Source organism: Sinohyriopsis cumingii, chromosome 19, assembly GCF_028554795.1.
Source record: "Sinohyriopsis cumingii isolate HCF-2022 chromosome 19, ASM2855479v2, whole genome shotgun sequence".
Lineage (NCBI taxonomy): Eukaryota > Metazoa > Mollusca > Bivalvia > Unionida > Unionidae > Sinohyriopsis > Sinohyriopsis cumingii.
Window position 1 is genome coordinate 18,795,144 of NC_142979.1, and position 22,553 is coordinate 18,817,696.

General features: G+C 35.0%; 1 protein-coding gene and 1 long non-coding RNA gene across 2 annotated transcripts in view; one reads left to right on the forward strand and one right to left on the reverse strand.

Annotated features, from left to right (window-relative positions):
• LOC149775222 (uncharacterized) overlaps nucleotides 1-22,553 on the forward strand; it is a 147,852-nt gene that overhangs the window by 26,002 nt on the left and 99,297 nt on the right. The gene's annotated exons all lie outside the window — the stretch shown is intronic.
• Nucleotides 7,756-22,553, reverse strand: part of LOC149775223 (uncharacterized) — a 49,154-nt gene continuing 34,356 nt past the window's right edge. Inside the window, exon 3 of the long non-coding RNA XR_016416527.1 lies at nucleotides 7,756-8,061. This is a non-coding gene — a long non-coding RNA (uncharacterized LOC149775223). The remainder of the gene's footprint in view (nucleotides 8,062-22,553) is intronic.

The window sequence follows — 22,553 nt, forward strand, 5'->3', positions numbered from 1 at the left end:
CCACCCAGCTGAAGTTGGTGCTACCATCCAAGGTGTAGAGAGGTGTATTTCTGATGTGAAATCATGGATGACATGTAACAAGCTGCAGATGAATGATGATAAAACTCAGGCCATTCTGATCACAACACAAAGACATTCTCATTCACATCCTTTACTTCAAACAATAAATATCAGCAACACCAACATTAAACTCACACAATCAGTACGAAATCTAGGTGTTACTCTGGACAGTACTCTCGCATTGCACTAATGTGTCATGAACATATGCAAGGCTGCATATCTTGAGCTGAGACGCATCAGCTCCATTCGCAAATATCTTTCAGTTAATGCCACTAAAATACTTGTGTGTTCATTAGTACTTTCAAGACTGGACTATTATAACTCAGTTCTGGCTGGTTCATCTCTTTATCTACTCCAAAAACTTCAAAAAGTTCAAAACACAGCTGCTCGGATCATACTTAGAGTACCACGATCAGAGCACACCTCCCCTCTGCTCTGTACCCTACACTGGCTATCCATTCGATCCAGAATCAAACACAAAATTTGTTCTCTGTGCTACGTTTCACTGACGGACTCTAGTCCAACATACCTATCCGACCTCACCCATGTGTACACACCAGCAATATACGTACGCTCCTTTTCTGACAATCGTATGCTCATTATTCCCACTATGAAAATAAAGTCATATGGACAGCGTTCTTTTGCATACCAGGACACAGCAACGTGGAATGAATTGTCCACTGAACTTAGACACAAAGACACAGTAATCACGTTCAAGAGTGCTCTCAAACTCACTTATTTCGACTCCAAGAACAAACTTAAAGACCTAATAATGTGTCCTACCTTAAATATTCTCGGCATGTTTTTTCTATGTTTTCTAATTTCATGGTGTTTGTGTTTGTAATCATAACATTATATAATATATGTGGTTGTTTATCTTAGAGGTGTTGTCTAATGTTGTAAAGCGCTTAGAGCTTCTAAAGATTAGGCGCCAAAGTCCTCATTATTATTATTATTATTATTATATATATATAGTGTGTGTGTGTGTGTGTGTGTGTGTGTGTGTGTGTGTGTGTGTAGAGTTTGCCACGTATCAGACGGCGCTTAATCATGGCGGCTCTATACTTACCATACTACCTAAGAACATGCAGACCAGAAGCCCTTGTGCTGATTTTCAGATGAGTCAGTCCGACTCTATCAATAAAATATATTTTTATTCTCAGTCTTCAATTTAAATGGCTATCTTTTCTTTGCAATTCGTATGCTTCACTCATGTGATATATATATATATATATATATATATATATATATATATATATATATATATATATATATATATATATATATATATATATATATATATATATATATATATATATATATATATATATATTGTGTGTGTGTGTGTGTCGATTATGCCAATAAGTTGGTTCTATCCACGTATCAGACGGCGCTTCATCATTGCGGTGTGTGTGTGTGTGTGTGTGTGTCTGTGTGTGTGCGCGCGCGCGTAGTATGCCAATAAGTTGGTTCTATCCACGTATCAGACGGCGCTCCATAATGGCGGCTCTATCCTTAACATATTACTAAAAAACCTGCAGACCAGAAGCCCTTGGACTGATAGTCAGATGAGTCAGTCCGACTCTATTAATAAAATATATTTTTATTCTCAGTCTTCAATTTAAATGGCTTTTCTTTGCAATTTGTATGCTTCAATTATGTGATATATTTTATTTTGGCAGGATTTTCGATAGATATGACTATGTTGTATTGTAATGTTAGATTCTTTTTATTGTCGATGAACCTTTGAATCCCAGCATGCAGCTGTCTCTTCAAATCATCTTGGACGCTTATACTTCTACCACAAATCATTAATTTCTCAGCGTACAGTTTATCCAGCTATCTTTTCTTTGATTGCTTTATGCTTTAGCCACTTGTACCCAATCATAAGCTACGATATAGACAGGACACCACGATCGGTTCTCAGAATCAGACATGACCCCACACAGTTTTATGAGCTTCTTCCAGTTTTTGCTCTCCATGCAACTGCTTGATTGGTTTATCACCTGAAGTGCCAATATAGACTTGTAAATGAATCCATAAATAAATGTCTTACTTTTACTAAGCGGAAACATTTACTAAGGGGAAAAATTTACACACATGTCCTTTTTCTCAGTTTCTTGGATGCAAAATAGAAGCTTAAGTGAAAACGTCTTATGCCAGCTCTTTTTCTGTCTGTCTGTCTGTATGTCTGTCTATGTCTCTTTCACTCTCTAGTCTCCTTTTCGGTTCTCGACGCTTTCGATGCGTGGATGTTTTATCTTCTCCCTTTTTAACAAGTGATCGAAATAAGCTCAGTCAGATGGAGCGCTCAGAACTTCCAAAGTTGCAGATTGGACCTCTTTCCCAAGGTCAAGGCTCTTGCAGCTTGTTATGTAGAGTGAAGATGTTTAAGATCTCTCTTTTTTATGTGACTTTTATAAAAATGGCGATGAATTGCAACATATCTTTTATGCTGTATAGTAAATTAACAATAATCAAAATGTGTTAAATGTTGTATAAATATGCACGTTGGGGATGAATTGTATCACTACCTTTACGCGTTCCATTAATAATATCTTTCAATCAGTCTCTCGCGAGTTGTTTTGTTTTGTCGTTTTTTTTTCTTTCTCGTAACGCATGAACGAATCTTTTCCCAAAAACTGTCAAAGTTACTTCAATGGCCAATGAGATGTGGTAATCTCTTTCGTCATTATTATGATAAGATTGCATTTTCACTGATAGTAACACCTCCTGCGTTGGTGGTTTTGTTAAATTATATCCTTTTCGGTCTTCAATATCATACGTATATTAGTTGTAGTATAAGGAGAGATTTTTTTGTTTCATTTGCACAAAGTTTTACCGATGCGTCTTCTGGCGGTAACACCGATCAACTAAGCAAGTTACAAGTCCTGATTATGGTGAAGCTCTCATTGCGCCATGCAACAGTCTGGTTAAACAATATTAACACAACACATTTATCTATTTCATTAAGCAAGTGCGAATACTATCCAAAAATAAAGTTGATGGAGAAGTCGCATTCCAAGTTGTATTATATGGATTAATGTTTCTTTTGATTTGATTGCATACGAGTAATGCGTGTGAGAGAGGGAGAGGAGGGATTTTTTTTAATTTGATTGCATACGAATAATGCGTGGGGGGGGGGAGTCAATCTTTATTCGTTAATCAAGTTGACAGAAGCCACGTGTCTAATATGGCAATATCCTCTTATTTATTATTGTGTAATGTTTTTCATAATAGCTTATGATGTTGCACGCATATTGCACGTGCAATTTATTAAAGAATGGAAATAATATCTTTTGATCATAACTAAGAAGTATTTAGATAACGTTTTTTAAGAACGTGTGACCCATATTATCGTCTATTTCAGTGTTATCGGTCGTTCCTATACCGAAGACAGTAAATATTCCTTCTCATGGCAATCATATAGTGTTTTCTTTCGTTTTCAAGAAAAAGCGCGACTTTAGAATAATTAAAAGTTACAAACTGTTATTTGCAAGGGATCTCACTACCGAGAGAATCAAACATTCGCGTTTTTCCGGATGTAGACATTTCACAAGCACAGTTGAAGCACCGTCTTCTTTCGTTACAGAAGGCTATTTGAACGATATATATATATATATATATATATATATATATATATATATATATATATATATATATATATATATATATATATATATATATATATATATATATATATATATATATATAGAGAGAGAGAGAGAGAGAGAGAGAGAGAGAGAGAGAGAGAGAGAGAGAGAGAGAGAGAGAGAGAGAGAGAGAGAGATGATGTGTGATATGTAAACAGTGTAGGTCAGAATTGGCGAAGACACTAGTGACAGTACAAATCGTTTCCACTTCACCTCATTATTTCAAATGTACTAACTAGCCTCGCCTTATTTAAGCTCTGCTTCTTTCGTACTTGATTTCTCCTTTCACATCAAATATTGAACAAGACCAAAACTTTATATATGCCCTTCGATCAGATGGACCACCATCATGGTGGCCCTCCGTTATATAGTGTTACATCACCCAGACCGACATTGTTAACCTCTCTTTTGCAACTTGTTGATGGACAGAAAAATAAAATGGAAACGTGGCACTTTTCGATCTCATTTTATGTTCTTTTTCGGCCATCTTTGACTATCGATCAAAGGTTGCTATAAATCTGGAAATCCAGGTGTTAGAAAGAAGACACGCAAGTTTAATATGAAAAACCTATTTAAGATGTTCTTTTTTGTAGATAACTAAATTACTTGCTTCGTTGTCAACCATGCGTTTCGCTTGCAAACTTTGGCATAGGAACAGACACAAAACTATCCTGAAGGTTTCCAACAGATTTGTTTATAATTTTTGCATGAGAGATATTTACGAAACCAGTTTAGAATGTATTAAATTATGTACCAATGTTTTTTTTTTTTCTCTCGAGCCAAACTGATTTCATGGGAGTAATATAACGTGCACGGTTTTAGAGTCAGAGAACAACATTTGAATGCCGAGTTTAAAAACAATCCAGGCTGCATCAAAACTTATATTGGGAAGACATCTCCTGAAGATAATCGATATCAATCGAATAGACGACACTTTGGACGTTTTTATTTTATAAATCTAATATAAAGAGGATTTCGTTATCTCTTCGCTGGATCATGCACTCGACTGTTTGGTCTTCTGGTTGGACGTCCATCTTGACCAAATTCGTAGGTAGTCGTGCATTTCCCACACGACATTTAGCAGATAAAACCGAAACGAGTCGTCTGCTCTAAAGAACATGAAGCTGCGACCAAAACTATAAAACTTAATAACTTTATTTTGTTTTAGCTAGTTTACTTTTTAATGCACAAAAATGTTACTGCAGGAGAATGTGACAATGTTAGCAAAACTAGATCCAGGTCAAGAAAAGGACGACCATGTGAAAGCGGAAATACTCTACAAAATGCATTCAGTTTTAGACACTTAATAAAAATATTTTTTTAGTATTTATATGAATATACGTACAAGCGCTGTTTCAAAACCTATGAAGAACTTATAAACACAAATTAAACATAATTGTTATATCGACCGACCAGTAATTCAGTAATAACCATAGTGGAGTTTAACACAACACTAAAACTTTACTCTAAAACGTTTCATGTTTCGGAGTCTATGATCAAGACACTTGACTGAATGAAGGCAAACTATCAGGTACGTTTAATGACTTAAGATCCAAAAGCCAAACTGAAACTCGATAATCTTTTGGTGAATTGGAATACGTTGAGTTTACTCATGGGCTTTTTTCAGCGCTAGTCGACGATGGAGTATATACCAAAGTTGCATCTGGTTTTAAAATACTTATTTTATCGGACATTTCCCTATGTATGTAATTTCTTATGTTGAACTGCAAATATATTTTGCTTCTGATCCCTGCGATTTTCATTAGCACACTTGCTTGTTAATTGGCAAATGTGCTTTCGCAGAGCTGTTATGACGGCATAGCAGACACGCGTGTTTTAATAAGAGATACCGTGTGATTTCTTTGCGCTTAAATTCATAGACGAAAACCATCCAACAAATCTAATATGCATGTATTCAACTGAAAGCTGCGTCTGCCGTGGTACGATACCAAATGACAAGTTTAAAGTACATCCATCTGTCTATCTCAGTCTTGTTTTAAGTATATTTACTTTATGTTTATAATAGTACAATAAATTTGAACAATTAAGCACACTCGGTGGCCCCGATATTTATCTTTATCGCAAACACTGGTCGGTTGAATTAGGTTCCATGTCACGGAGAGGTAAACCTCGTAAGCTGGCCTCAGTAAAGAGATAAAACACAAAACCTATAACGTCATACACTCTAAAAAGTAACATTTGATTGATCACAAAAGAAAACTTTGATATAAATAGTAACCCAGTCACGCCGACCAACACCGATTTAATTAGAGGAAAAGCTTGGTATCTTATAAATAATTACCCTCTCAAGTGCTTTCGTCGTCATAGAATGACGTCATATCATGATAGTATAACATAAGATAATTTATATTTGCGTTTTTTATTTTCTCCAAACACGCTTATAAAATTGGACGTGTTTCCTTGATCGGCCATTATTTTGACTATTTTACTGTATTTATACGGGATCGTTCAATTTTACCGCCTTCACTGTTCGTTTGAAAGGCAGCCATCATTAAGACAGTAAAAACGGGAATCCCATTAATCTCAGAGATAGCTAGGTATATTTTTTTCCTGGAGTTGATCCTTCCTTATAATACCGTATATACTCGCTTATACATCTGATCCAACTGCAAACTGCATAGAGCCAGATCTGCCCTTGCATACTTCGCCAGCAGATCTGTGTCTTTGTTGTTTTGCAGATAGACCCCTAACATAACTGATACAATATTTTGCAACAGAATACGCACTCAGCAGATAACATGCTTTATCTTTATGACCAGCCTAGTCACGAGGCAAATGTGCCTTGGACCAGTACGAACCTATTGCCATGGCAACTGTGTCACTTAGGCTATGGCCCTAAGGTATACTTATGATATTAGTAAGTTACGGTCAGATCTCCTTAGTAACTGACCAATATCTGGGGGGGGGGACGTATCGCAAAAGCAGTTAAGCCAATATCTTGTTTTCATGATTTGCTCTGTTTTATCTTTAGAAATGTTTCCATCTTCGCATGTATATAAATAAGAGTCTGAACACCTTAAATAAATTATTGGCCGTGTTAGTCTTGTGCTATAAGGAAATCACCATCGGTGTGAATATTCGGTCTTTTTAAGGCATAAACTAATAATGTTAATTAATAGAAGTCCGCTCCAGCCGAGTCGAACATATTTGCAGTTTTCTGGAAAAATACTGAATTAGATATAAAAAGATATAATTAACAATATTCTACCAATCGCACACTTAGTTGAGGCACCGACTATTGTAGCTTAAGGGTGGGTTGGTGGGTGAAATTTAAGCCGGTGTGTGTGTGTGTGTGTGTGTGTGTGTGTGTGTGTGATTTTGATTTTTAACGTAGCTTTAAAAAATTTCAGACATATCGCTACGATGTCTTCAGCTTGACAGTTTATAGCGATGTCTAGCACTGGGACACTATGCCGCAGACATGTAGCATCAATTCCCACTCAGTCATGTAATACTGACACCAGTCTTAAGACTAGCATCTTAATACTGAGCGAAAAGCGAGGCATAGTCTAATACCGTTTTTTTTTTAAATCTTCGTCAGGAGTTCGAACCTGCGACCTCTCGCATCAGAGGCGGACGCTCTCACCATTTGGGACACCGGAGTTGAGTTGGTGTTCCCAATTTAAAAAATTAAAACTTTTATTCTTAGCAAATTAAATGGGGTACTTGATCAATTAAATGGAGCAAAAATACTGTTTCTGCAATAATTGGAGACATAAACGTTTCCAATCTAATAGCAACCCACCCACCCCAGAAAAAAGAGATAAATTGTAGGTGCCTACAAGCTAGATGTCCTTGTAACATGGACAAGCCACTGGTAAAACTCGACAAGAACAGCAAGACGTTTGACCTTACTGTAATGATGTTCCCTCTTGGTAAGGAGGGGTGGTTGATTAGATTTGGCTGTCGTTATCTAGATGACCTACCTCGATTTTATTGCCCGATGTGAATGGATAGATAGAACATCAACAGAGAACTGAGCATAACTATTGGGAAGAAATAAGACAAAACGAGCCCCCTTGAGAATAACAATTTAATCAATGACATAAACTAATAGTGTCAGATTCAATTCAAGCAAATTTACGTTACATAATTTCAATAGCAGTGTTGTACTGCTGGTTCATTTCATCATGGTAACGAGAGTGGTGAAACGAGCACAATGTCCACGCCTGATCTGCATCATCTAGTGTTGCTCCACGTCTTTGTCTCCGTGTATCCCACGTCTTCCTAACTTCACGTGTATACGTGTGATCTTTCTTGAGCCTTCTATCCTAACCGCTCAATCTCTTATCCGGACTTCCCCAGACTGTTCCAGAGAGCTGTTTCCCTGAATGACAAGATTACCACTCAGTCTCTGTTTGTAACACCTACTATACGTATATAAAATTCTTTCACTTTCGTCACTGAGAAAGCATACAATAGCTATCTAAGCACTGCATAAATTCTGATATAAGGTGACCATAACGGTTAATGGTCCTTACAAATTTAGACTGTATTTTGAGTAAGGTACAATCGTTATCTCTAGTTACAAACGATCCCTGTTAATGTACATCTAATTCTGACCTAATTCGACAGTTCACCACCCTCGTTTCACAGCAATTGGCTCTAAAATAACAAGTGATTCTTGCTTATAACAAACATTCCCGATCTTTCTGCATACGCTACCACATGGCTCCTTATACATCCAACTTAGTCAATTCCACTCAATAAGATACATGCTATCGACTATTATTGCATAAGGCTAACTAACTTCTAGCTCACGGCAATCCATAACCTACAATATTCTTTAAGCATTAAAAAAAATCAGATATAAATATGCAATTATCGTTAACTCACGAAAATTAAAATCGTCCTAAAGACAATGAAATTAATTATATAACCCTATGATGGCCTACATATCTGAAAACTGGATCGAATGCAGTCAGTCAATTATATCAATGAACTCAGTAACTATAAATTAAAGACATAAACTGCATAAAGAATTCTAGCATATCAACAGATTTCCATGAAATCGAATAAACGATGCATATTATTGATCCTAGGCAGATCAAACACATTTGCATAAAACAAAGAAACAAAGTAGAAAATTGCATGAAAACTTAAAATTGCGTACCTTAATGCTGTTCTTTCCAAGAAAGTGTGCGTCATAGCACTAAAGGCCTGTCTTTGCGTACAAGACAGCCACCTGGTCCCCTTACTTGTCTTAACGAGAAAGAACTACTCTTTAGTTTTCCCCGGAGTCAAACGAGTCTCGCTCCTCTTGCAGGAATTTCTTCCAGGGTGTACGCCTTAAGTTAAACTGACCAATAGTAATCAGTCGTTTCTAATTGTTCCCCAAGATAATTATTACTTTCCGTCAGATTTTGACAGCTTATTACTTCCGTCAGATTTTGACAGCTTTAGCGAATCTGAGAAATACGACACATACCAACATTGTTTTATTAAATGACTATTCGACATGACGTTCCCATTAAGCGGATAAGGTCGGCATATTAATGTTTTCTCTCCCAGGAAGGCTTTGCGATGCCCGGGTCAATTCCAAATTAGCCACATATGCTGGCCTCTCCTTCTCCCACGAAATTGAACAATTGACATTTAACACTCACATAAAACCTTGCTGACTTGACTGTACTAAAAGTTTAATGCACAATGTATTCAATTTTAAGGTTCAATACTTATTCAAAATTCGACACATTACACTTACATTAGCATAGAGAATAGGGCCTGGTCTTACATTATAATAGAGATTAGGGTCTAGCCTTATATTAGACTAGAGAGTAGCGCCTGACCTTACATTAGAAGGGAGAACAGGACCTGACCGTACATTAGAATAGATAATAGGGCCTGACTTTACATTACAATAGAGAATAGGACCTGTCTTTACATTAGAATAGAGAATAGGGTCTGACCTTACATTAGAATAGAGAATAAGGCATAACCTTACCTTAGAATAGAGAATAGGACATAACCTTAAATTAGAATAGAGAATATGGTATAACCTTACATTAGAATAGAGAATAGGGCATAACCTTACATTAGAATAGAGAATAAGGCATAACCTTACCTTAGAATAGAGAATAGGACATAACCTTAAATTAGAATAGAGAATATGGTATAACCTTACATTAGAATAGAGAATAGGGCATAACCTTACATTAGAATAGAGAATAAGGCATAACCTTACCTTAGAATAGAGAATAGGACATAACCTTAAATTAGAATAGAGAATATGGTATAACCTTACATTAGAATAGAGAAAAGGGCTTAACCTTACATTAGAATAGATATTAGGGCCTTATCCACTGCATGAAAAGGGCAATGTGTCATGAGTGCATTGTGCATGTTTCATCTGGACCATGCAATCAAGAGGCTGACACATCAGTGCTGATGCATCACAAGAGCAGAGATATTTCAGTTTCTTTATAAGCATACCAATATACGTAAAATGTAAACTCTGTATTAGTATAGCGATATATATGTACGCTTTAAAGTATTAGAATACCGATATATGTTACCCAAGTCTTTATTAAGATAGCGATATATGTACAGTTTAAAGTCTTTTTTAGCACAGCTGTTATTGCGACTCTGTGATCTTAAACTAGTGAAGTGAAAATTTTAAAAAGAACTTGCAAAATGCGAATCAAACCTCAAATAGTCTTAGAGGCTTATCACAAGTTCAAATGTATAAAGTTATTACTGAATTCCAATAGTTCCAAGATTGAATGTGTTGAAGTTCATGTTGTCTCGAACGTGGCAACGTACCGGTGACCTGGATTGTGATGATGTGCTAAGGGTATTTTGACGTATCACAGTAATATAATCCCAAGATGTTCTTGTCTGAAATCACTCTAATTCCAAATTACCGTTCCAGTCCAAGAATATTATAGAGGAACACTTAGTATTTCCAGTGAATAATAATTTGAATAAATAATTAAATTAAATTAAACCTAAATGAAATACTGAACACTGCAATAAGACTGATTCTCCCTCAGATAATAAATGCAAGAATGAATAATTTTTTCAAATAAACAAGATTATATAAAAATAAGACACAAAGCAGAGTCTGGATGTAGGTCCAAATGTCATTTCTAGAAAATTCTAAATTGTAAACAGATGATATTTCTTACTAAAATTATGCTAAAGAACACGGGATGCATCAGGTACCACGGGTTCTTCATGGGGGAACTCAAAATATCCAGGACCCGGACCCACATAAACATGTTTACATTTATCAATAATAATCCTAATATTTAACCCGCACTCATAGAGAAATATTAACTATGTGTTTTTATTTACAAAATAAAATCGCAGCGAACTTGATTTTGGACAAGGTCAAGTCCAAAATACAATTATACATGACATATAATCAATAACAACAAATGCAAATTAAATGTACATAACACTGTATATGCATAATTTAAAGTCTTTATTATATCAAACACGTCCATTTATGGTACAATGGAATATCACGAAAATTGAGTGATTTTGTTGTTATAACAATTTGTATTTGTATACGATATATCACGATGATTATGAAGATATCAAGGGTGCTTGGCCAAGGTAGACAATAACCTATCCAGTGACAGCAGTGGTCAACGGGTAATTGGTCGTTGTCATTTGTTCACGTTTAACTAACATGTGTGTGGAGTTGCGATCCATCAATATTTCAAGTGGACCAAGCCCTCACGAATTTTCCACAGAACGGCAAAAAAGGAATGCATTCATGTAAAGCTATATCTATGCCAAAATGACATGAACCATGTAGTTTAGCCATACATTAAGTAGTGAATTTTGAGATATGTGATCCCTTTTCCCAGAATTTCAAAATGTTCACATTTTAGACTATGTTGGTAAAGACATTAAACAGGCAGACAGACAGACAGACACACACACACACACACACACACACACACACACACACACACACACACACACACACACTTTTGGTCATTTCTTCCAAGGAACGCATCTTGTGTCTTATGCTAATGGAGCAAAATAAAGTAATTGGTTTGAATTAACCCATTGAATTCCAATCAAGGGATCACAATGTGAACATGTTGTCAAAACGAAACCTTTCTTTTAAATTGGTTCAGGGAGGTTTATGTCAAAGTGATGAAAAATATTGGTCGAGACAGTGAAACCAAGCAGCTCTCAAATCCATATAGATCTAAGATTAAAGATTTAGGTTTCATGTCAATATTAAATTGTTTTATTAGAAAGCAAACATCTGTATTGTTCGCATACCTTCGGCGTGCGTGTCTACATATTTGGCACCGTCTCTATCCATTAACCTATTTTTGTTCACAAAGTTCAGAGTATATCTGAAATTCTCGTCAAGACGAATTCGTGATACCTATACATTTTCTTTCTTTTGGTAATTCTAAACCACTCAAAGAAAACAAACAGTCAAAGCAATAAGCTTCTTTGAGCAATATACGGGTTGCATTAATGTATATTGTCACATAACATATTTGATATTAATATATGTCGTATCACAGAATAAGAATTTACAATAGTAAGTATATATATATATATATATATATATATATATATATATATATATATATATATATATATATATATATATATATATATATATATATATATATATATATATATATATATATATATATATATATATATATATATTGTATCAAAGAAAAAGATTTTACAATAATAAAATAAGTTATATGTGGAATAATAACTAAATAACAATGACGACAAAAAAGAATCAATCGAGTGCAATGAATGGTAAATTTATGTACATACATTCTTACACAAATTCATAGAATGCTCCACCACAGGATTGTGTTATCTCCATTGTTTGTTAGTTAAATTACCTGTGGTCGTTCTAACTGAGCAAAACCGGAAATGACCTTGATTGCATAGTTAAGGTCATATTGCTTGGTACGAGAGCAACGAAAGTTTCAGAGTAAAAATAAAAAAAATTGCGAGATATATTCAACATATGGAGAAGCATATGCTGTTAAACTAAACTGATATAGTCCCATTACGCATATTTTTTTTAGCTTGAAAAAGTTTAGCCCAGTATAGACAGAGAGTAAATACTTTATTGACCCTTGGAAAAATCCTCATTACGGAACGTTATGAAATGCATCGTCATGTGTATTTGTTTTGCGGCAAGACGGTGAATTATTTAATATGTAGGTAATTTTTTCGTATTGCCTCTATCCAATTTGTTAGCTATCATGGCGTGTTCAAAATATATGAATATTTTATAAATGCCTGGCTAACCTACTCACTGCTAAATGTCTTATTTTAATTCCATTTTGAAAATTCTCTATGCATTTGCCTTTGTCGGTTTTATATAGTTGATTAGAATATTTTTTTTAAACCGCTTAGAAGATTGGAATTAGTATGACCATGAATTTTAAAGAAATATTTGGTTAATCAAAATAAATTCCAGTTAGCGACAATTTTTTTTTATAGGTTTGCTTAAAATCTATTTATTTGCCCCATGTCATGATTTCAATTCCGTACTTCTGTTACATACGAGATGTGGGCATGGGCACCCGCACATGGGGTAACGGGGGTGGGGGGACAAAGCACTTGCCCCTTTCATTGGATATCACCTTTAATCGTGCTTTGGTTCACATCTTTCCAAACATATATATTTTTTCTGAACTCGGCATTTCAGAATCAACCAATCAGGACGTTTCAATGGTTTAGTATTCAAACAACCTTCTGATAAAGTCACTTCGATATTTTCTTTTGTGTACTTTCCCACTGGTTTCCTCCGAAGTTAATCTTGACAACGGATGAGAGATAATCACACCTGTATGCTCATGTGTACGTAAGAGAAGATATTACACCTTTTGACCTTCATAAGTGAACATTGATCCAGTGTATACTGCCGTATCTGCCGCGTGCCTGAAATGACAACCAGATGCTTCAGGCATTTTAGTAACGTAGAACTTACCGAAGTATCATGCCAAACAGAATCCGATTGTAATAGGCCCTGTACGAAGGGAGGACATTCGTCATGTGAGACAGAACCCGATTGTATGCAGTAAGTTGTATAAGATGCAAAGGCATCCATCATGCCAAACAGATTTCAATTGTATCCAGTAAGTTCTATATGAGTTACGAGCATCCGTCATTTCAAACGGCATCAAACTGAAACCATTAAATTTGTACGAGGCATGGGCATCGATCATGCCAAACAGCATCAGTCTGCAGTCAGTAAGATCTGTACGTGTCTGGGGCATCCGTCATGCCAACCAGTTTCCAGTTGTAATCAGTAAATTCTATACGATGCTGTGGTATTGCCCAGGACAAACGACATCAAATTGTAATCGGCAAGTACTGTACGTGGCTGGGGCATCCATTGTATCAAACAGAATCCATGCGTACGCAGTAAGTTCTGTACGTGTTGGAGTCATCCCTCATGCCAGACATCATCAAGCTGTAATCGGCAAGTTCTATTCGAGGCGAGGGCGTCCATTGCGCCAAACAGCATCAAATTGTAAACAATTCAAACAGTACAAGATGTGAGAGACCTTGGTTTCGTCTTGAACAGTTTCTAATAAAGAGTCCAGACAACTTGCACACTTTGATGCAATCAGACATTTCCGACCTTTTGTTATTGACGCATCAAGTATTTCTCTTTCCTTGAAAAAGTGTGTACAACATGATGGAACTTGCGTATAATAAACCAGTGTTATCCCTGGAGAAAAATAGATCTACAGTGATCAGCTCGAGTAAATAAGATTAGACTTACTAAAGTAAAGAATTTTCGAACTGAGTCAAGACCTTTGGGGGGTATGGACTCATATCTCTGGCAACAGCCGTACTAGAAACATGTGTAAATTAGGTCAGCTGATGGGGCGTTTGTGAAATTTAATCATAGTTCATTCTTCTGTCAAAAGTCGAGTCCATAGCAACCAAACTTTTCTCGCAGCAAGAAATTTCGAATTCATCATTTCAGGAAAAAGTTTCAATGTCTGTTTTTTAGTCTCAAACACTAATGTAAATGCAGTAGATATTTTATCTGTTATACTACTGCCTTTTCAAACAATCTCAAACCGTTTCCACAAAGAAGTCAAGGAACCGTATTTTTTTCGTAGCAATATAGAGATTGGTCTCTACGTACTTTCTTCAAAGCGGTTTGTTGAAATTTTCAATTACAAGTGAAATGGGGTGAATGATTAAAAAGACAATAAATGTTAAGTTGCAAAATAAACCGAGAATCTGGCCAAATAACAATATATTGTATCAAGACTTAAATCATTGAAGTATTCTTGCAAATTTCAACGCCGTAGTGCATTCTAGATACTTTACTAAAAAGTCGTACTAACATTTTCGTATTTTTACGTTGAAACGTGTCTTTTATTAAAGAATTTGGCGAAAACTTATAGACTAAAAGGCTGCTTGAGCTGGCAAATGTTTAAATGTTGCAAAGATGGCACGATAATGTGAGACATGCAACTTGGGTATATCATTCAGCCATCGAGATGTGAATGCGTTTTGAAGTTTTCCATACGGTGGCTAAAGGGTTTAGACTAAAGTATTCCGTATGAAATCATATGCATCTGTGATTATATATACATGTATATGTATATATATATATATATATATATATATATATATATATATATATATATATATATATATATATATATATATATATATATATATATATATCGCAGTAAGATATAAAAGCAATCATAAATTGGCATCGCAAGGACACACATCCTCCCTATCCTCTCTCTCTCTCTCCGGTGATCTGTTGGTCATTTAATATTCTCCCCGATATTTAAGATGTCAGCTCGCTCACTTAACTTGTTGTACGACTCATTTTTACGACATCACTGGATATATGGGAAATGAGAGCCAATTGCCTTCCACAAGGACATATGGAGGCAGCGCATACCCAGGCTGGCCACCAACAAGAGTCTCGAACTCGCGACCCCAAGGATTCTGGGTCACTTCGACCCTACAAAGTGTTTGTATAGCTCACAAAATAGGTGCTCTTATGATTATCAGATTTTCTTACTATGTTAAACCTTGTTCCATTTGATCAGAGAATCACATCAAAATAAAATAAAACAGCTAAGTCTATCTTCATTCTTTAAAATGTTTGATCTTAAAGATGCAGTTTATACTGATTTCAACTGTAGTATTTTTAATTAGGATTTATGTTTGCAGTTTGACGTATCTAACCATTGTATGCAACTATACATAATATATTATATAATTGTTATTATTATTAAAACTTGAAAGATTGGCGTTATGTTAAATATTTTATCTTTGCAACATACATACATACGTACGTAAGTACGTACGCACACACGCACGTACATGCATAGATACATACATACAATATTATTATTATTTTCATTATATTATTATTATTAGTAGTAGTAGTAGTAGTAGTAGTAATAGTAGTAGTAGTAGTATTGGGACCCTGTGTGGCCGAGTGGTCTAAAGCGCTCTCCGTTAAGGATCACTGCCATCTCACCTCTGTCTGCGTGGGTTCGAGTCTAGGATTCGGCCAATGTGGGTATGTGAGAAAGCTTGCCAGTAGCTTCTCGTGGGTCGGTGGTTCTTCCCGGGTTCTTCCTCCACCATTAATACTGGCTGCCATACATAGCCTATCTTGTGCTGAAAAATGGCGTTAAACCCCACAACAACAACAACATTATTATTATTTAGTAATATGATATGAATGTAAGCAGGTAGATCATGTGTCAGAATAGAAGAATGTTTATGGGGCACTGAAACACTTATATTCGTATATAATTCGAGCCAAGCCACAAACAACATGGACTATGATCTACCAAAGGATAATGCGGGCAGATTATAGTCTACATTGCTTGTTCTAATGGTTACTCCTAACAAGTTGAATAGACCCAGATCTGCCGGGCGATGGCTGATGTGGGCTGTGAAGTCTGCATTTGAACTCGACTTAAAAGTGAGTAGAAACATTGTTTTATTGTGACTGAAAAACAAAAAAAAACATTCTCAAGTGCTAATTCAAAATGCATGATAACGCTAATATAACCAGGAGACTGATGACAGTGTCAAGACTGAAAAGTGATTTCCTTTTTAAAACAAATGCTCGTGACGAGCAAGTTGACCACGTGTACCAGTCCACCCAGCAGACCCTACCTGCGTAAAACTAATGCTTACAAATAAGTGTATGCGTTTCCCATCTATAAAACCGGATGTGCATGTCGATATAAGTCTAAGATGAATTCTCACATTTTGGAGTAAAGCGTTTCTGTGGAAATTTAGATAAAATATTTCAAAAGAATATTTATTTTCTTCTTGGGAGGTAACTGCCACTTTTAGATAAGTTATCTACAACTCAGTAAGTATTTTGGAGGTTTTATATTGGTTGTGAAACAAGGTCTAAATTCAGAGATGCTATCTCCAATGCAAGCTTAATAGGGCATTTTCATCATTCAAGATTTTTTTAAACTTTAATCCCAGTTTAGCTCAGTAGTTTATTCAGATAAGAGATAACTTCAATCAAATTTGTATTGATTTGTTTTATTCATGATATAACTTCATTGAGAATGAATTTCCTTTCTGTGAAGCTCTACTGCACTAACAAAAAAGCCATATCTATGTCTGAAACACTGTTCATACCTGTTATTACTTGCAATTATATGCCTTGGAATTAAACAGTCAAAATGCAAATTTCTTGATATAAGTATGACGCATACCTATAGCATTCGTTAAACGTTAGAAAAATAAGCTTTTCAGGTCTTGAACAAATCTCTAGGTGTCAGGGAAAATCACGGAAATTGATAATAACGGGGATGTAAAGCCAGTCTGTGTTCAGTTCTTAATTGGCGGGTTCTTAACAGCGCTTTTAACACATTATTGGCTATATCGTGCCGATAAAACTGAGCTTTGTGCTTTTCCGAAGGACATATGTAGGCAGCCGACCCAGGGTGGCCTGCAGTAGTAAAGAACAAGTCAGTCAGCTCTTGTTGGCTGTCTCGGTGAGTCCTTCAGAAAAGCCTCAAGCCAGTCTCCAGTACAACTAAATATGAATATTTTATAGATTCTACTTATTTAAACTGATGGATACTCTTCACAGTCTGCATATATTCTTTGGAAGACTCCAAGATAAAGCGTCTTTCGTCCCTATAACTCTATTGACCTTTCCGCTTATGAGTGTTCCCCATTCCTACTGTATTTACCGGATGTAAAAACTCGACTCCAGTCGCTAGAACGTGAAGAAAGCTAAGAAAACGTAATTAATAGCAATAGGTAATATTATAAATTATATTTTTCATGCCACCACGTTAGTGCCTTTCTATTCTAATTTCAATATTATTTGTTAAATCATTTATAATGAATTACATTAATACAATCCAAGAAGTCCTTGTTTGAACTCACTATCATTCCAAGTTAATGTCTCTATCCAAGAATAGTATTAAAGAGCCACTTGTAATTCCAGGGAATAATAAATAACTTCAACCAAATCTTAATCTGAATGCAACAACATCACACACACACACACATACCATTAAAAATGAATGATTCTGGTTACGTTGGACACCGTCGGCTACAAAATACAATTTTACAAACCCATAGAATATAATGAATATACAAAAAACTAACAAACAATATAATTTCAATATAACACACACACACACACACACACACACACACACACACACACACCATTAAAAATGAATGATTCTGGTTACGTTGGACACCGTCGGCTACAAAATACAATTTTACAAACCCATAGAATATAATGAATATACAAAAAACTAACAAACAATATAATTTCAATATAGCACACACACACACACACACACACACACACATATATATATATATATATATATATATATATATATATATATATATATATATATATATATATATATATATATATATATATATATATATATATATATATATATATATATATATATATATATATTTATATTTATATTTATATATATATATTGCATGATCTAGTTGGCCCAAAAAAAGGTTGCGATCTGATATAAAATATTACCACTTTAGTATCCATCTTGAAAATTGTGTTATTAATAATACTTCTGGATGGATGGTCATTTCAACATGGCGTTTTCAATAAAAGACTTATTATGATGTCTAGATGGTCTAAATGAAAATGGTGTCGATCTGACGGCCGATATGGTCTAAATGAAAATGGTGTCCCTCTGATGACTGATATGGCCTAATGAAAATGGTGTCGATCTGACGACCGATATCGTCTAAATGAAAATGGTGTCGACCTGATGACCGATATGGCCTAATGAAAATGGTGTCGATCTGATGACCGATATGGCCTAATGAAAATGGTGTCGATCTGATGACTGATATGATCTAAATGAAAATGGTGTCGATCTGACAACCGATATGGTCTAATGAAAATGGTGGCGATCTGATGACTATATGATCTAAATGAAAATGGTGTCCATCTGACAACCGGTATGGTCTAAATGAAAATGGTGTCGATATGATGACCTATATGGTCTAAATGAAGATTGTGTCAATCTGACAACCGATATGGTCTACATGAAAATGGTGTAGATCTGACGACCGATATGGTCTAAATGAAAATGGTGTCGATCTGATGAAAGATCTGGTCTAAATGAAAATGGTATCTCTCTGATGACCGATATGGTCTAAAGAAGATTGTGTCAATCTGACAACCGATATGGTGTAAATGAAAATGGTGTAGATCTGACGACCGATATGGTCTAAATGAAAATGGTATCCCTCTGATGACCGATATGGTCTAAATGAAGATTGTGTCGATCTGACAACTGATATGGTCTAAATGAAAATGGTGTAGATCTGACGACCGATATGGTCTAAATGAAAATGGTATCCCTCTGATGACCGATATGGTCTAAATGAAGATTGTGTCGATCTGACAACTGATATGGTCTAAATGAAAATGGTGTAGATCTGACGACCGATATGGTCTAAATGAAAATGGTATCGATCTGACGACCGATATGGTCTAGATGAAAATGGTGTAAATCTGGCGACTGATAAGGTTTAAATGAAAATGGAACTAGGCATAGAGCTAATATGGCTGACAAGAGAGCTGTCTTGAAAATCACGTTGCAACTATTCCCTCAGAATACATTATGACATGGGGTTCACCAAATGACTTTTAATAATGTATCCTCTGCCCCAAATTAAAATGGTGATAAGTAGACATCCAGTGTATCAAAGCAGCTAATTGGACAATTTTGCTATTACTGAAGACGGTTTCAACGCTCCTAAATGGTCTTCTATTGACTTCCTGGACTTTATTTTCGGCTAGGAGGGTGCCAGTCCTTTTGAGGTAGAGGTGGGTAACATGAAAACTTTTGTTCCGCGGTATTTTTGAAAATACCGCGATGCGTACCACCGTATACCGCAATTATATTAAGGACAAATAATTTAATTTTCTGGAGCACGAGCCTGATACCTTTATAAATTTCCGTGTGTCAACTGCTGTAAAAAATATCTTGTTCTGATTTATAGCAATAGCACCATATTATATCCATTACATTATTTGAAGAAAAAACACAATGATTATCATGAGATAAATGAAAATAAAATATCTCACCCGAAAAGAAAAGTGCAGCTCCCCACCTCTGAAAACTAAATGTTCAGTACTGTATAGTAGATGAATTTGCTTTATGTATGTTAATTGTTGTGTAGATGTTAATTGTTGTGTATATGTTTATTGTTGTGTAGATGTTAATTGTTGTCAAGTTTTGTAAAATCTGTAACTGAAGTGCGGTGATTAAGCCTGCACATTGTGCTGACATTAGAGAGTATGTTGATAAAATAAGGAGGTGCTGACACCAGATTCTACGCTATTCATATAATAGGCAGGGAAACTTTGAGTGAGACGCGGACTCACAAACAAGATTAAATCAGAGTGGGCGAGTAAACATAAAACACACTTACTCAACAAACGAGAAAATATTGAGAAATTCCGTAAACTTCAAACAGAAAACAACTGATCTCCGGAAAATCTTATGATGATTCTCAGGCTTACAAAGGGATGTATACATAATTAAATAAATTACTACAAAACGACATGTTTATGAGTGAATCTGAATTGTATCAAAAGTTGGATTTGGTCCTATTCTCTTGTGCAACATTCCATTTGGCCACAGCGTTGACATACGTGACACATGTCAAACGTGAATAAACGATCATCTATGTATAATTATATTTGCAATATTGAAAATTAATTTATGATTGATATAACAGTTTTATAATTTTAAAAAAAAATTTTTAAATTATTTTGTCATGAAAACGACATAATTCTGTTGATATTACTAAATTCGTAACAAGATTACTTAGATAATTTCCCTACATTCCGCACTTACGGAAACTACCGAAGTACCAGTACCATGACAAATCCAGTGGTACCACTTAAAAAGAAAAAAAAAAAAATACCGCGGTAAACCGCACTTCTCTAATTGAAAAGACTCTTGTTTTTTTTTGGTTTTTCAGCTACGCTTCGCCTGCATTGTTTCTTAGGAAACAGAACAACGGATCTGAATGAGCAATATCACGCCAAAGTAAACGTAAAGAAAAATACAAACAGAATGATCAAAGAGCAAAAACTAATGACCTATGCGATAAGTTGGTACCGATGCATGTAAATGTATTCTGATAGGTATTTTAAGATTTTCGTTACAACCATTGCCTAGACCTAGCACATAAAATAAACAGCTCCAGACAGCAATATCTTTGACTTGGAGTTGTCTGCCTTATACACGCTTGTATTATTATCTCATGATTTGTTTCCTGATATTAAGTTTCTCATGCAATTTCCTCCAGTACCAATGTTATATATAGGAGATAATCTTTAGCATTAGCACGATTTTCCACAAAAATGAGATAGTAAATAGAATAAAGGTCAGCTGGTTATCAGTATATATAAAAAAAAAAACGTTTATTACATTCTTAGCTGTGTAATATAGACAATTAGAGGTTATATATATATATATATATATATATATATATATATATATATATATATATATATATATATATATATATATATATATATATATAATGTGGCTTAATAACTATATTTTCAAATTTGAAAATATGCTTTATATTTTTTTTATACCTAAGATTATACAAGATTTCCTATCATGCCATGCGATGCTGTGTGAGCCTGCATTTTGTGAGCTTGCACAATAATTTAAAACTGCATAGCCGCTCAGGTATGAAAATTATTATTTTTCGTTGAAAATATATGACTCATCACCGATTTATTCTTTACGAAGCTATCTCTCTTACGTAACTTTGACAACAATGCTGGAGAGGAAATTCGGTGTCCTGCATTGCTCAATTACGCTTGCTTTTAGGTCAAATAGGGAAAAATAGGTCATAAAATGTAGCAATATAATATATATTAATATAACAGATTATCCCAATTCTACTGTTCTCTCAAATATCTGATATTCTTTAAATCCATTTTTCTGCGCAGGCAATAAATACGATTGAAAATGAGGTGAACTTACGAAAAAGAGATGGGGATGGTGTGTTGACGAGTAAATCATCAAAGCTCCGATTCAGCAGCAAGTTTCACATATAGTGAAAACAAAATTATCTTTTAATTTATGAATACCTTATATATTTCATCTTGCAGTACAGAAAACGAGACTTGAACTCGTGGCTTCGCAACACGTTAAAATATCAAGCGTATCTTTTTTACCCAACGATGAAACAAATCCCTACAAACGTTTTAATATGGGAGTCTTTATTATGCTAACACAAGTTTGTGGTCTTTTGTTCTTTTAGTAGATTGAGATGAAGATGAAAGGAATATATTTCAAT